The 15037-nt window shown below is 42.7% G+C and overlaps 1 protein-coding gene across 1 annotated transcript in view; it reads right to left on the bottom strand.

Moving 5' to 3' along the window:
* Positions 1-15037, bottom strand: part of LOC134162099 (potassium voltage-gated channel subfamily KQT member 1-like) — a 473656-nt gene that overhangs the window by 28209 nt on the left and 430410 nt on the right. The window lies entirely within an intron of this gene.

Below are 15037 nucleotides of genomic sequence, written 5' to 3'. Positions count from 1 at the left end.
TATAATTGTGATGGTTGGCAACTCAGTGTCACTGGAGGAACTTCCCCTCCCATAGCTGGAGGATTTGGGCTCCCTCTCTATTTCACATCTGCACCGATACAGAGGGCATAGTGTTCCTTCTTTGTATAATAATGTCTTATTTGCACAGTAATCTCAGCTGTGGAATGGAAATGTCTTCTCTGGCCCAAGATGTGAGCTGTTAAAAATCTGGCAGATCCCATGCTAGAGGTGGCTGCATTTCAGTGGTGGGAAAAGTGATTTTCATATTGTTCTGGCATAGTTCTTGTAAACTGAACTTCTGTAACATTTCTCTTTGAGATCCATGGGAGTTTTTGCCTTGTCTCGGGTTGTGGTATAGGGCAATCAGTTTGTAAAACACTAGAATGACTGAGAGGAATGCTATAATGAGGTTTGCTTGTCAGAGATTTTCTTTTCTTGTCCTTTTTTTGGTTTCCCTTGAGATAATCAGAGTTGACTTCTGCATCTCACACTTCAATCGTTTTCAAAACTATCTGCGTTCAACAGGACACAAGTCAGTTGTACAGATGTGCCATTGATGTGCATTTTTGATACATTTGCATGGGCAAATGGTTATTTTGTGATGATTTTCTTGTGTAATGGAAAATGACTTTGCCTGCTAATTTGGTGTGCCACTGAGTGCGCATCTGAAAAGTAGATCCTTTCCAAGGCTGAAGCTAACATTCAGCATGCAAACTTCATAAACCAACTTCAGCAGCTCTTTTCCCCTGCTCCTGCACCTGTTGGCACTTATTTCTGCTTGCCACAGTCTGGGCCTGTGTAGCTGTCTCTGTGGCTACACAGGAAACTCCAGAGGAAACTGATGCAAGTGAAAGAGAATTCAGAAAACAGAAATGGTTCTTTTTCAGCAGTTCCCCAGCCTGGTTCATCACACAGTGTGGTGAACAGCTGTACTGGCACAGCACAAAAGAAGGTGAAAGGGTGGGACAAGGTGGCCAAGCCTCCTCCACTGCTGCCTAGGAAAACACTGCCTGAGTTTCTTTTTTGGATGTTCCCATGGTTTATTTTTGATGGTCTGTTTGCAAGGTCTTTTCCAAGGAAAGATCTCCCCATCAGGACTTAGCAGAATATCAGAAGCAAGCATTAACACACCTAGACACATCTGAGGACTGCATCCTCAGGATGATTCCCCTTCTGGACCCTCAACAGAATCTGGCAGAATAAGGGAGATGAAGCCACTGTGGCAGCCCGTTTCCTCTGTCTCTTGCTTGTGCAAGTTAGACCGCTAATACCATTAAGGGCAGGTTATCCTATAGTGGTGTCACATAGGAATTTCACAGTTGTTCTGTCCATGGGAAACCCATTTAGTTTCATGGAGCTTTTCCACTACATCTTGTCCCTCTTATACCATTCCAGTGAGAAGCTGAGTTTTTGCTGGTATAATAATACTAAAAAAATAAAAAAAAAAAAAATAAACCCAAAGGAAATTAAACCACAAACAACTATATTTAAAAAACAAAGGGTCTGGCGGGTACCCAAGAAAACAAGGAAATTTAAAGATAAAGCAAACTGTCCTTATTTCACCCCACTAAGCCTGAGGAGGGCTGGGGTTTCCAAGCAAAGCAAGCCACGGCATGCCCCACTCTGCCACGGGGCAGCCAGCAAAAGGCCAAGCCTTCCCAGCAGATGAGCTGGACTTTCTCCCCGACTCCTTAATGGGAAAGTCATGTAGCAATGTTGAAACCCAGATATTGAAAACTAAAAGCCCTCTTAGCCACGTGTGCGACTGGGATGGATTAGGGCTAAATGAAGCCTGGACTCACTGACAGGACGTGGAATAGGGGAAAACTCCAATGGGATGAACTTCCCTTGAACTCACTGAGGGGTGCCTAGCTCCCTGGGACTTCTGCCTGACTGAGGAGAGGGAGCCATTACTAGCCAATCTATGACAGGGAATGCTGGTCACGGTCTGGAAAAGGTGGACTGTGTGTCTGAAAGCCACACAGGATGTCTTAAAATGATGAGGCTCTGGAGTGGCTGAGGCTGAGGCTTTGATACCTCATCAGGTCAGAGGGAGGAAAATGGAAAGCGTCAATGCCAGAGTTGTCCAAGGTTTCCCATACTGCAGCACCACCATGGTTCACACTAGTGGACAGCTTGGCCTGGCCTCCAAGACTCAAGGGAGGGCTGGTGGTAGCATAGCCTACCCAAGCCAACTGAATCACCACTGTGGTGGTCAGAGGGCAGGCAGGGCAGTAGGGGGAGAATTAGCAAGGAACAAAATCCCAAATAAAGCAACTTGCTTTGCATGGTTATTTGTTAAGCAAATTCTCTGGGTATTTGCTGGTTTCATTATGACAATGCTTGGCAGCATGGTCTGTGCTTGTAGTCCATGTTAATGGACTCTTTCAACCTTGTAATGTCTTGGAGGAGCTAGCTGGCACATTTTAATTCTTATCCTTTTGTGATACCGGTTTTACCACCACCACAGGCCTTCAGAGAAGCTAACTAGTATCATTTCTATTCATAAGTCACCATTAATTTAACAAAATCTATTTTATTTATTCTTGAATAATTTGAATATCAAAGGATTTCCTCTATCCTCCTTCTGAGCCTACATGGCCCTGGTGAATGCCTATGCTTTCACTCATGATGATTAAAAGGCATAGGTGGTGGCCTTGAAGTGATGTGCCAAGCCATTGGGAAACAATATACCATATCCCAATACATGACATCTGCATCCCTGAGAACTCTTTTTGCAGGTGCATGTCCCAGTACAAACTAAAATGCATACATCTGATTTAGATGTTCACTTGGCTCGCTGAAATCCCCTTAAACAAATGAGCTGCATGCTTTTTTCTTTTCCCACTGTCACATAAATTCAGGCCCTGCTATTTCCCCTGTACTCTCTTGGACACCATCAATATTTTCTACCATGAAGTGAAAGGCAATCAATAAAGCCACTGAATAACCAATCCTTTCAAACCTGCTATGTCTTCAAGACAGAAATGGTTTTCAAGTGATCAGAACATTTTGATGACTTTTCTTTTTTATACAGTGCACCCTTTTCTCCTCCAGGAATCACAGATGGATTTCTAACCGCATTTCTTAAGGACAACTGGGTGCAAAGGCTACCGTCTCCTTGAAGCTCCATTTGCAGAGCCAATGCCCTAAAATACCAAAGTTTTCTGGCAACTTCCAGAGGAGCTGGGAACCTAGAGGCCAGCTCTGAGGGAGCATTCATTGCTTTGAAAAACCAAGCTCCTCGCTAGGTTGTCAGCCAAGAACTACTGGGGAACCTAGACTCCCAACTTGGGTGGGAACATGGGGAGCTGAATTGGGCCTCCCATGTCCCAGCTGACAGTCTGAATTTCAGACCTGTTGATTATTCTGGGGTCTGGCTTTCTTTTTTGACATGCAACATTTCAAAAGGTCTCAGTTTCAACTCAACATGAATGAAGGAAATTTGTGGAAGCTTGAAAAAACTTGGCAGGATGGAAAAGCTCTTTCTTACCCATCTAAAGTCTTCTGTTTTCTTCTGGATGAGAGTAGTGGTTTTCAAAAGCTTATCTAAGTTTTTCCTAGTGGAAGTGGAGACTCCAGCAAATTGAAGTCATGAGAATAGCTTGCTTTTCTCAGTTATCTTTTGTTGAGCCTTCAGAAGTTGTACACAGACCTCCCTGTGCTGGATACTATTGAATGAGAGGAACAAATGCTAATATCCAGTATGGGGACTCCTATGTTCAGTTCCTCCAGAGAAACTCTTTCACTGTGCTCTTCAAATGTATAGATAAAGTTATTGCCAGTTACTTAAACCTACATGTTTTCTCACTTTGGCCTTAATGAATCAATGTGCCTACCACTACTAGGAAAATCTGTAGCACCATTTAAAAGCCTCATTATTTAAGATGCTGATATCCAGACTCCTACTAGTTCTTAGAAACTTCTAACATCTTTTCCTTCAATTCCCAATCATTTAATTCACTCAAAAAGTGTGGTACTGCCCAAGCCATTTGGCATTTGGGCCTTACTATGCATTTTTAGTGTTCAGGTCACAGTTCAGGAAGCTATTAAAGAGTTGGCTTGAACTAGATACACACATAGGTAAGGCTGCTAAAAAGGGCTTCCTCTTGAAAGTACTTGTGGCCAGTGCCACTGTTTTCTAGATAGTTTTCAGTGTGAACTTTCTCAAAGGAAGCTTCCTTCGAAGCTCAGTCTATGTATGGAAGTTGGAATGGGGTCTTTGCTGATGATGACTCAGTAGGGAGTGTGCACAACTGCGCATATCACATCTATATAAACAGACTTCAGCTACTCACTAGCTAACCAGCCTGCCAGCAAACATCTCAACTGTATTCCCAAAAAGAGAACTAATACGATGAGATCTTTGCATCTGTTTTACCCCGGCATTAATACAACTGTCAGAGAGGCACCACTCCAGCATGTAAACTCTCTGCTTTGAGCCAGGGCTCCGACTTGCTTGTTCATGGCTCTGACTCACCAGCATGCAGTGCCCGACCGCCTCTACAACTGGGTGGTAGCTGTCTTCTTGGGATAGGATTAGGCAATCACAGGTGGCACCGCCTGCTGCAAAGCTGTCCTGCCTGGGTTCACTCCCCTAATGATTTCTAGTCATTTAAGAGCCTGCTCAGTTGCTGAAGGGGGAGTGGCCGAGAGGACAATGGGCTCCTTGTAGTTGTTCAATGATATAGCTTGACTTTACCATTGACTGCATTGGCATAACATGTTGGGCTGGATGCAAATGGTGCAAGCAGTTGGCTGTGCCTCTCCAGAAAGGTGACAGGAATAGTTACAGGTTTATATTGATCTATAATACAGAGGCTAGTTTTCTCTTTGCCACAGAATCCACCCTTCAGACAGTGCTGTGAGCTACTGTGGGCTCTCTCACAGACTCTGCAGGTCAATGGTGTATGGCTGCTGCTTTTCTTTACTCCTGTGCTTTCTGCTTGTTTGGATGAAATACGTAATTAAGCATGTTTTCTGTAGGAAAGCCTAGAATGTAGAGCAAAGATGGTACACAGCAAAAGTGCTGCCTTGCTACCTTTGCCTGCAGCTGAAGGATTTAAGCCAGTGGAGAAATCTATTGATAAAGCCAGGAACAAGTGCCATTGTCACTGTCGTTGCTTACCACAAGCCCCAGGCCCATTTTGAGTAAGGAAACTGGTTGTGGAGTCCAACAGCCCAACCTGCAGCTCTGATGTCATTAGCATCCTCTGTGATGATAGATGGGAATTGCTTACAGCATTTATAAAAATAAATCCCCTGTGGAGGCCAATCTAAAGTCTCAGAGTTCCATTACAAAACTCACCTACATGGACCCCCCCCTCTGCACGCTCTCTCCTGCAATCTCGTGAAGCATGCAAGAGATGGAAGCCTCCTAATCAGATCCCCTGAACTCTACATCTCACCTGCCTGACTGCTCTGCAGCAGAATCTTGGTGTTCAGAGGATTTCTAGGTGAACCATCCATTTTTATTCCGATGCAGGTTTTTTGTATTTTTAACAGTGGTCCCACTGTCTCATGCACATGAATGCTGTGTGCTTGCCTCCAAGTATGCTCCATAGGCATGCACTCTATGATTTTGCTGTAATACCAAATAAAATAAGTAATTACAAAAATCAAAGTGGATGTGGCATCCTCTAGCCTATGCAAAGGGGGTCACTAGCTAAGCTACCTGTTTTCTCAGGTCAGGACAAACTTTGAACAATGTCAGGAAGTCAGGTATCTGTAGACAGACCACAAAGCAAAGCATAGAATCTGTTCTAGTATATGACTGATCTAATTTCTTGTACTCTGCCATCCCACAGTGTCAAGATTAAACCTGGCCAACCAAGATTAAACTCTGCTCCTGGTGGCAAGGGCCCTTTTGTACCTACATAAGGAGGTCCACAGGCAAGGTGTGGAGTACAAGCACTTGAGAGTCCAATCCAGCTCCAGAGAAGAGAGAAGCGTGAAGCCCTCAGACTTGAACAGACCTGGAACAGGACTGACTGATATATTTACCCATACTCACAACTTCAAGATTCGTCTTCAATTAAATGAAAATTCAAGTGACCTTCACCCTACAGCCACAAAATGAGAACACTTCTGTAGTACATGTGTGTGCACACATGAGTGGGATACACTGTAGATATGATTTTTGGATCTAGACCAAGGTAAGCAAGGGTTTGACATTTTTGGAGGGCAATGTATGTTTATGTACAAATTCCAGGGGGTCCTAGATGCTGAATATTTAGAACTCATTTGAATGCCAAAATCATTGTTAGAATGAGCAATCCTGCACCATTCTTTAGAGTCCGTACTTCAGACAGTTTACTTGGGATCAAATTCAGGTAAACCAACAAACGAATTTCATCAAAATCCTATCTCTTGCTTTTAAATGACCACATGTTTTTTGCAATAATGACTGCAACTGCTGCTTTCTCTTCAAGTCCATTCTAAACACAAGGATGTATTGATTACTAGCACGCTTATTTGTGTGAGCCTAGAGAGAGCTTCATCTTGTGGGGCTATTCAGTTTTCTTCATTCCTTGAGAGCACATCCTGCATCAAATGCTCAAAATCTAAAATCCTGATGACATTAAAATGCCCAGATTCATTTATTTCTCTGAATGTCATGTGGTGGAAAGACGAGACAGATTTTCTTGCCTCTGGCCTAGTCCCCTCTTTCTGATTGGAAGACGTCAGCATCTCTAGAGCTTCTTGGCTTGGTGTTTGCCTTATCTCTTGTTTGCAGAGATACTGTTCTGAATAGTACTTTCTTTGTGGTATCAAATGGCTGGATATTAAAAGGGAAAAAAATGAGTGGAAGACATTTGTCTTTTCTGAAGAGCAACAAACAGAACTAAATGTTGACCTACAGCCTCCAGCTGTCTAGACTAGCTGTCCCCAGCTGCAGAATAGTCATCCTTTCTATAGCAAGCACCCCAACATTCCCATGAATTCATATGCTGGCATATCGAGCAACATCCCTCAATTCAATGATGATTCTTCAGATAATTCAGAAGTACCCAGTGAAATTGTGAGAATATTCAGCTATTTAGCTTCTTCTGCTGGTACGTACATGTTCACATACTAGTCTATATCGTAGTTGTTTTAAGAATGCCGCTAAGGTAAAGTTGACAGCTAATGTCAATCAGGGAGGAAAGATTAGGAAGAAAAGGTTTCTGCTATGACACAGCACACTTTATTGTACAGAAATAATGCATGACTTTTGAGTGCTCCTATCCTTAATTCTACAATAACGTACTAACATTTTTTCTTTAATACATACAGTTAAAGAAGAAAGCTTCCTTAAAACCCCAGCCATCCCTCTATCATCTTGCAGCTCAAACCACAAGAAGTCAGGAAAAGGAAACTTAGAGTTACGCATTTTAATATGGGATGTCATACATCTGATATCAATCAGATCAAAAAAGCTAAGCATTAGTTTTTTGTTTTGGTGTTTTGGTGTTTTTTGTTCTGTTTTGTTTTAAAATCAGTATTTATTTATTTATTTAAGAACCTGGAACTCTCCTGAAATCAGGTGGCAATCCCTTTTCTTCTGAAAGACCACATTAGGGCCACCTCTTTAATCAGAAATGGCTGCACAGGAGCTTCTGACTGTGTAAGCACCCAGTGCTTAAGGCACTCACTGAGAAGGGGTCTGTTTTCTTCTTTGCCCAAGGGATGTATACTTGCCTCTCCAGTGGTGACTGCTCTCACAGCTGGGATTTGAATTGTGCCCTCACTGACTCTAGCTAAATGCATCTTTCATTGCTGGAAGTCATGTGGAGTAGGCTTAGCTGAAAGGCTGGGAATGACCTTACTCTCTCAGGACAGCCCAGTGAGTGTGACACTTGGAGGGGAGACATATTTGCCTGACCTTCTCTGCAGCTCCTGAAATCAGATCCTCTGTATGCAGAGGAATATAGCAATTATTAAAGTAGGAGTCATGCCACCACTGTCACCCTCTGGGCTCTGACGGAAAGCCACACTGACCACAGCATTTCATGCAGAGCATCATTCAGTGGGCTTGCTCAGAGACTGCTGAATGAATCAAGTAATTTGTGTGAAATATGTAGAAAAATGCCACATCTGTGGTCATGATAGGGCTTAACTATGAGGCAGACACTGAGCAGCACAGTCCCATCAAGACTAAGGCACTGCTGGGCACACCCTGAAGCACAGATGTAAGTAAATTTGACCACTCGGTGTAGAAAGCTGCCTGTGCTGGGTCTAAGTTTTGAGTGGGAGGTGCTAAAGTTTCATTTTGGGTTGCTAAAGCCTTTTGTAGCTCTAGATATGCCTACAGAAAGCCCATTTAAATCCACAGAAATACATTTGTTAATGACAAGGTCAGGCTGCCAGGGGCTAGGACAGCCAGACAGCTCTAACGAGGAAAGAGTCTGAGAGAGACATAGCCTACTGGAATGTCACCCTACCTTCCCTTGGAGAAGCCTGTGAGGCAGACAGGATGCATGGTATGGAGGATTCCCTATCTTTTCTCCACCTGGCTCAGTGCAGTGACTTAAGGAACAGGGGAAAATGGTGACAAGTTCCTGACCAGAGCACCAGGCTTGTCTCCTCCTTGACTACCCCACCTTCCCAGGTGCTCTTGAATAATAGGTATGAGGCTCTGCAAGTGGAAATGAACAATGACCAGGACAATGGTTCATCTAGCTTGGAGATGTCACCAAGGTTAAAGTTGGCTTACACTCTGCATCAAAACTGCTTCTGTAAGTGCTCTCTACAGCTGCCTGAAAGGAGAATGGAGCAAGGAGGTGGTTGGTCTCTTCCCCCAGGTAATGAGTGACAGGACAAGAGGAAATGGCCTCAAGCTGCACCAGGGGAGGTTTATGTTCGATACTAGGAAACATTTCTTCACTGAAAGGGTCATCAAGCACTGGAATCATCTGCCCAGGGAAGCATTTGAGCCACCATTCCTGGAGGTATTTAAAAGATGTGTAGCTGTGGCACTTAGGGACACGATTTAGTGGGGGACTTGGCAGTGTTAAGTTTATGGTTGGACTCAATGATCTCAAAGGTCTTTTTCAACCTAAATGAGCTTATGATTCTGTGAGCATTTAGACAAATGCAGGAGTCCCAAACACAGTGTCCACAACACCATCAGTGATGGCAGCAGCAGCCCCCTTTGATTTCTAGGATAGCAATTCACCTTCCTATTTTCTATACCCCAACTTCCAGTTAGTCGATGTAACCTTCCTTCTGCACACCCCACTGCAAACTAAAGCTCTCCTTTTTTTTTTTTCCCAACCATGAGCATCTCATTGCTCACTCCAACTATGTTCTCACACACCTAAAGCACTCAACATCTCCCAGACCTCTGTTCTGGTCCTGCCTCTCAGGCAGTTGTTCACACTATCACTCTGAGAAAGAACAGCACTAGAAGTGGCAGCAGCAAACCAGATAGGTGCTCAGATACCAGAAAACATTTTATATTTGTGTGCTCCCTTGAAAGTTGCAAACCAGCAGACCTGGAAGCATTTGCTTCACTTCCCTAACCCAGTCCTAAGAAGTGGCTTATGTACCCATTAGTGAGCAAGCAATCAGGGGATGAGACTCCCAGTGCTAATGATGAAACTGCCCAAGGATCAAGCGGTACCAGCTGTCCAGCAATGGTACCAGTGCCCAGCAACACTCACCCAGTAGTGCAAGGCAGTAAGTGAAAAGCACCGTGTTAAACTGAAAATAAAGAGCTGATGTAGACACACTTATATATCCAGGCACTAATACTGGACACATTCAGTGCAATGCCTTGTAAAAATCTGTCACTTCCAGATGCTCGTGCTTGTAGTTTGGGGGGCTCAGATGTAAGTCATTAACAACCTAGCCCTGTTAACATTCCACTTTCTTTCATTTTGATGAAGCATCACATTGTAAAGCAGACAACAATGAAAAGCACGTCCATTCTCAAACTGCTTAAATATATTAATCATACAAGCCGGGATGGATTTTAATTAATCAACTTTTAACTTGTGTGGGGGGAAGGGATTAGCTGGCACAACTGTGCAATGTCACTGCCAAAAGTCCTGGCTCTTTTAATAACTGTGTATGAAATTAGAAGAAAAAAAAATCTTTAGCTTAATGACCAGACCAAAATATATTTTTACAGCTGCCAAGGTTCTCATTGAAGACATAAACCAGAATCTAAAGGGATCCTGTCTATGTGTGTGCTGCATTAAGATATCCTACTTACAACAGCACTAACATTAGTTTTGTTGGAGGCTGAATGGTGGAAGGGGAGGGCGATGGCTTGGCAGCAGTTGCACTCTAGCCAGTGCTGTGTTAATACATCCAAACACAATCATTCAGGGAGACAAGTTTCATGTCACAAGTTGCTGTTTTATTTAGCATGTGCGCAATGGGCATGAAGGGGCTGGGTTCCCTCCTGTGTTCCTTAGGTGGTGGAGAGGCTGGGGCTGGCCTGCAAGGAGCTGCTTTTCTGTGAGTCAGCACAGGGAAACACTGTGGTCCCAGCCTCTGCCTCTCTCTTCCCACCTTACCCCAGTTACTGCAGGTCAGATGAAGGGGTAGGTGAGCTCTGCTACAATGATCCTCTCTCTAGGCTATTAAATCTTTTAAGGAGCCTCTTCTATCCCTCAGGAACAGTCTTTTGGTTGACTGAGAAATGAGCAGGCAGTGAGGAGCTCAAGCACAGGGTAAAATTCAGTCTCTCCACTAGGCTGGTGGGCTGGTGCACGTCCAGTTTCAAGGGTCACAGGGAAACAGCGCAAAATTGAAACTCAGCACAGCGAGAACTCTGTCCATACTATTGCTAACTGAAAGCCAAATACTTAATGCAGTGCCCAATCATATGATTTGCAAGTGACTTTGGGCTGGTGAGAGCTGCCAGATCTCTAGCACTGCAATCTGAAGCATCTTGTAAAGACTCAGCAACCTCCCTGCACCTGAAGGTGGGGATTCATAGTCAGCTTATGCTGATCTAAACTGTGAAATAAACAGAAGGAGGCTGTCCTGCCGTAGACCATGACATAGAACTCTAAATAGCGTCATCTCCATTGAGGTCAGCATGCTTGCAGGATGGGAGTCTTGTTGAACAGGATGGCAGACCCAGGAACACAGTAGATGTCCCCAGCTGAACCTGAGAATTTGTTCTCTGAGCAACGTTCATGCCAATATTTACCAACTATAATTTTTTTGTGCAGACTGGTGTTGACTATCCTCTCCCCTGCAGTCCCCATTGCGAAACAGAAGATGGCTGTCAATCTCTTAGACCAAGCTGATGCTGTTCAAAATAACTGAAGCTACTATTGTACATGGAAGAGTTATCTTCCATCTGCTTAAACCAGTGTGGTCATTAACAGTGGAAATCTTGAGGCTATTTGTCTTGTAGGAGTTGGACTTGATACATTAATCTATGGCTCACAGGTCTCTCATCAAGTGGCAATGATTTTCAGGTAGTAACATCTTGTCCAAATACAAACTTAATGGCAAGATCTGTCATTCTATGGTCCATCCAAACGAGTTTTCTTTTACTGAATCATTTTCTTTCTTGGGACCATATTTTCTTTTCATTCTGCCATACAAACTGAGAATGATCAAGGTCCTAAACGGAATCCCAGCTGAAAGTGGTTACAAAAAAATGGAGATAATAAAATAAGCATTGTAAGACCCCTAATATAAGCAGCTCTCATAAAAAATGAGCAATTGGGAAATATCTTTGCAAGTCCTCTTTCAAGTTAATTTAGTACATCTATTACATGAGGTCGGAAAATCTAATGTCATAATTCTCCAAGAGTCCCATAATGCTGTTTCCACTTAACTTGGAGATTTCCAGCAAATTTTGCAAATAAAAAAATGGCTTCGTTACTTGTATTATATTCAAACTGAAAAGGATGAAGATAACGGGGCAAAACAAAGTACACAATGAAAGGATAGCTGCAGATTATAAATCACAGATTTCTAAATCACAATTTATAAATCACATATTATAAATCAGAATTATCCTTCAAAATCTCCCACCCAGACATTTGAACTTCCTTTCTGATGCTAGTGGTGTAATCTGTGTTCAAATTATCACTTGGCACTTGTAATAAATTCTTAAAATGAACACAAAAAGCAATATAAGTTTGTTCTACTATTTGTTAGAAAATGCTACCCAACTTTTGAAATATACCCTTGCAGATGAATGGAAATCAAATGTAGTCCTGCTCCTTTACAGTCTATTTCTCATACTTTTAACCAAAGAGTTCAAAGAAATATGAAACAGCTCTGGGAGGGCAAATAGTATTGTATCATATTTTCCTTGAGAAACGAATAATTTGTTTTTTTTTATGCAGACTAAATCTGACGCACAATTGAAAAATGGTCAGAAGCCATATGTTTGAAATCTTCAAGGAATATTAAGGATAACAGGCTAAATGTCTGCCTCTGAGATGCTCTAGAGGATACAGATTGGCTAAATGATGTCCAGCCTCTGAAAATCTGGATGTACTCCAACATGGTGCTTGGAGAAAAGAGCCTTAATGAGTCTTTGGGATCTGCATTTATTGTTCAACAGAACATCTTGAGCTGAGCAAAAGATGGATGTAATTTGTGAGAATATAAACTTAACACAGCAGCTCTTGCCCTTATACGCACTGCTTCAAAGGCTTCCTGTGAAGCCTTGAAGATCAAGGAAAACAGAAAGATCAAGGAGAAGGGAATGAACTATCTCAGTCTGACCTGCCCTTTGGCCATACTGTCTGGGTAGGTGGAATGTGGGGTCTTTTGAGCTATTCTGCTATCAAACCTGGCAAAGGAGCATGAGGTCCATGGACTCATCTGTTTGGGTGGTACTGCTTCTGCTTCTGTCAACCTCATCAGCTGTCCCATCACGTGGAAGAAGATTCTCATCCCAGAAGATTTGAGAGGTCATGTGCTGCTGCCAATGGGGTTTTGCACTCTTTCTCTCCTACCCCTAGAAAGGGAAAGGTGCTTGAAGGTCTACCTGTTTTCACCATCTTGGCTGGAAGGGAATGACTAACTCCTAAAGGAAAATATAGAGCAGGAGTCAGGACTAAGAAGCAAGTTGGAGGGACACAGTTTAGGACAAGTTTCTGGAAGCCCTCAGCTCTATCAATTTGCAAACTGTGAAAGTAAGCAATGACAACAACAAAAAGAAAAAGAATGTTGACAAATGTAGTCCATGGCCCCCTTGACCATATGCAGTCTGGAAAGGGTCTTTTTAGTCCCAACAGCAGAGCTTCACCAATGCTGCTGGTCCCAGTTGCCTTCCTGCTGGCAGGTGAAAAACGGGAGAAGATGTAAAGCTACTAAATGGCATAGGAAATTTTTAGTGAAATCTTCTGAAAGATGATTAGATGGAGCATATTACACAGATTCAGCAAATAGCTAAAATTCCTGGCAGGTTGGATTTGATGATGAGAAGGTCACCTTGAGAGGTAACAGACTTAACAAACTTATGAAGTCATAAGTAACTGTTGCAAAGTATTATTAAGCCTTGGTGAAAACAAAAAAAAAGCAGCTCTGCCCATGGCCCAGGATAATTTTGCCTCCAAGAGTACACTGCTCCTGACTACCTTAAATGTCAGTAGTGTGCTGTTCTTTGTTTCTATTTTGCTTCACAATTGCCCCCAAAGTGAAAAGTACTTCAGATAAAAGAGAAAAAACTGATTAGCAAGTTCTACCAAGTATGCAACATCCAGCCTCCTGAACTTAGACCAAGCCAAGAAACGTAATGGAAATTTTTACTGTGTATGAAAATGGTTATTGTCACAACTTCAAAGCTACTAAACCAGTTTTCTGCATGCTTAATCTGCCTTTTACGTTTCACTAGTAACTCAAAATATATTGCCAGTGTGTCCAACCATTACAATAAACATGCACTGTTTGTGTTGGTATCTAAGGCACGATTATGCATTTGCTTGTTGTTTTTTGAAGCATAAGTAATCTATGCCAGTTTTCCTGATATTTGACAATTAACAGGATGCACACTTTTGATCCAGTAAATTTTGATTGAGTTATGAACAACAAAAAAGCTGTGTTCATAGGGTGGAAATTGCATTCACTCTTCATTGCTGTGATTTTCTGGTGTACAGCTGTAGTAAAACAAAGTTAGTCACCTTTGATGGAAGATGCAAATCTGTTACTGCAATGGATTCTATGGGAATAATGAAAAGCCTTTGTCTCAGATGTGGAACAATGTCCCAGCATCCTTTCTGAACAGTACTGGCCCCCTAAACTAAACACACCTCTAGTACATAAAATCTTCTATGCAATCATGGAAAATAATGGAAATGAAAGTGCATTGGCAAATATCCTATCCTGCCCTGGGAAAGCATTTTGAGAAAGCTCACTATCTATGGGCAGCACTTGCTAGAATTTTGTCATAAAACAAATGAAGTCTGGGCTTATGGTGGCCTCAGATGTGGCAGACCTCCTGAAAAGGCAGATTCTATTTCCTTTAGGCAGGAAACAACAACAGTGAATTATCCAATAGAGAGCTTTTCTGCTTTTGGTACCCAAACCAGTTCACTTAAAGCCATTGATGGTTTCTCTGCCCTTTTCTACAACTGACAGTCCCTTTGGGTCTTCCTTAAATGAATGAGAAAATCAGCTTGTAGATTGGTTGGAAGGGAAATCTGGATTGAGGTGATGAGGTGAAAGTTAAGAGCTGTTCAGGTCATGTAGGGTGGATTTATTTTTCTGTTTTATTCTATTGAAGGAGAGCTAGCACTTCGAAGGAGCATGGGTTGCTGAGGTAGGTGCTGTGCAAGCAAAGGAGAAAGACATGGGTTCCTGCTGCAGAGTGATGGGGCAGTGCACAGCCCTGGTGATCTACATTCTTTTGTTCCATGGAGGAAAGCCATTTAGGTCTTGTTAGCATTTGGGCTTCGGAAGAAAGGGTTAATTGCCCCAGTTTGTTTTTTTTTTTTTTGCCAGCTGGGGAGGCACTGAGCCAACAGAAAATTGGGAGGGGAAGCAGGACAACCAGCTCTTGGGAGTGGGAGGGGAAAGAGGCTGCCAGGCCTTGCTGTTTGTTTGTGTCTCTGTTTCAAGTTCTGTTTTCAGC

The sequence above is a fragment of the Pezoporus occidentalis genome, unplaced genomic scaffold, assembly GCF_034315485.1.
Source record: "Pezoporus occidentalis ecotype Australia unplaced genomic scaffold, CSIRO_AGI_Poc_V1 ctg182, whole genome shotgun sequence".
Taxonomy (NCBI): domain Eukaryota; kingdom Metazoa; phylum Chordata; class Aves; order Psittaciformes; family Psittacidae; genus Pezoporus; species Pezoporus occidentalis.
The sequence above is the reverse complement of the archived record's forward strand: the minus strand, read 5'-3'. Positions and strand labels throughout refer to the sequence as shown.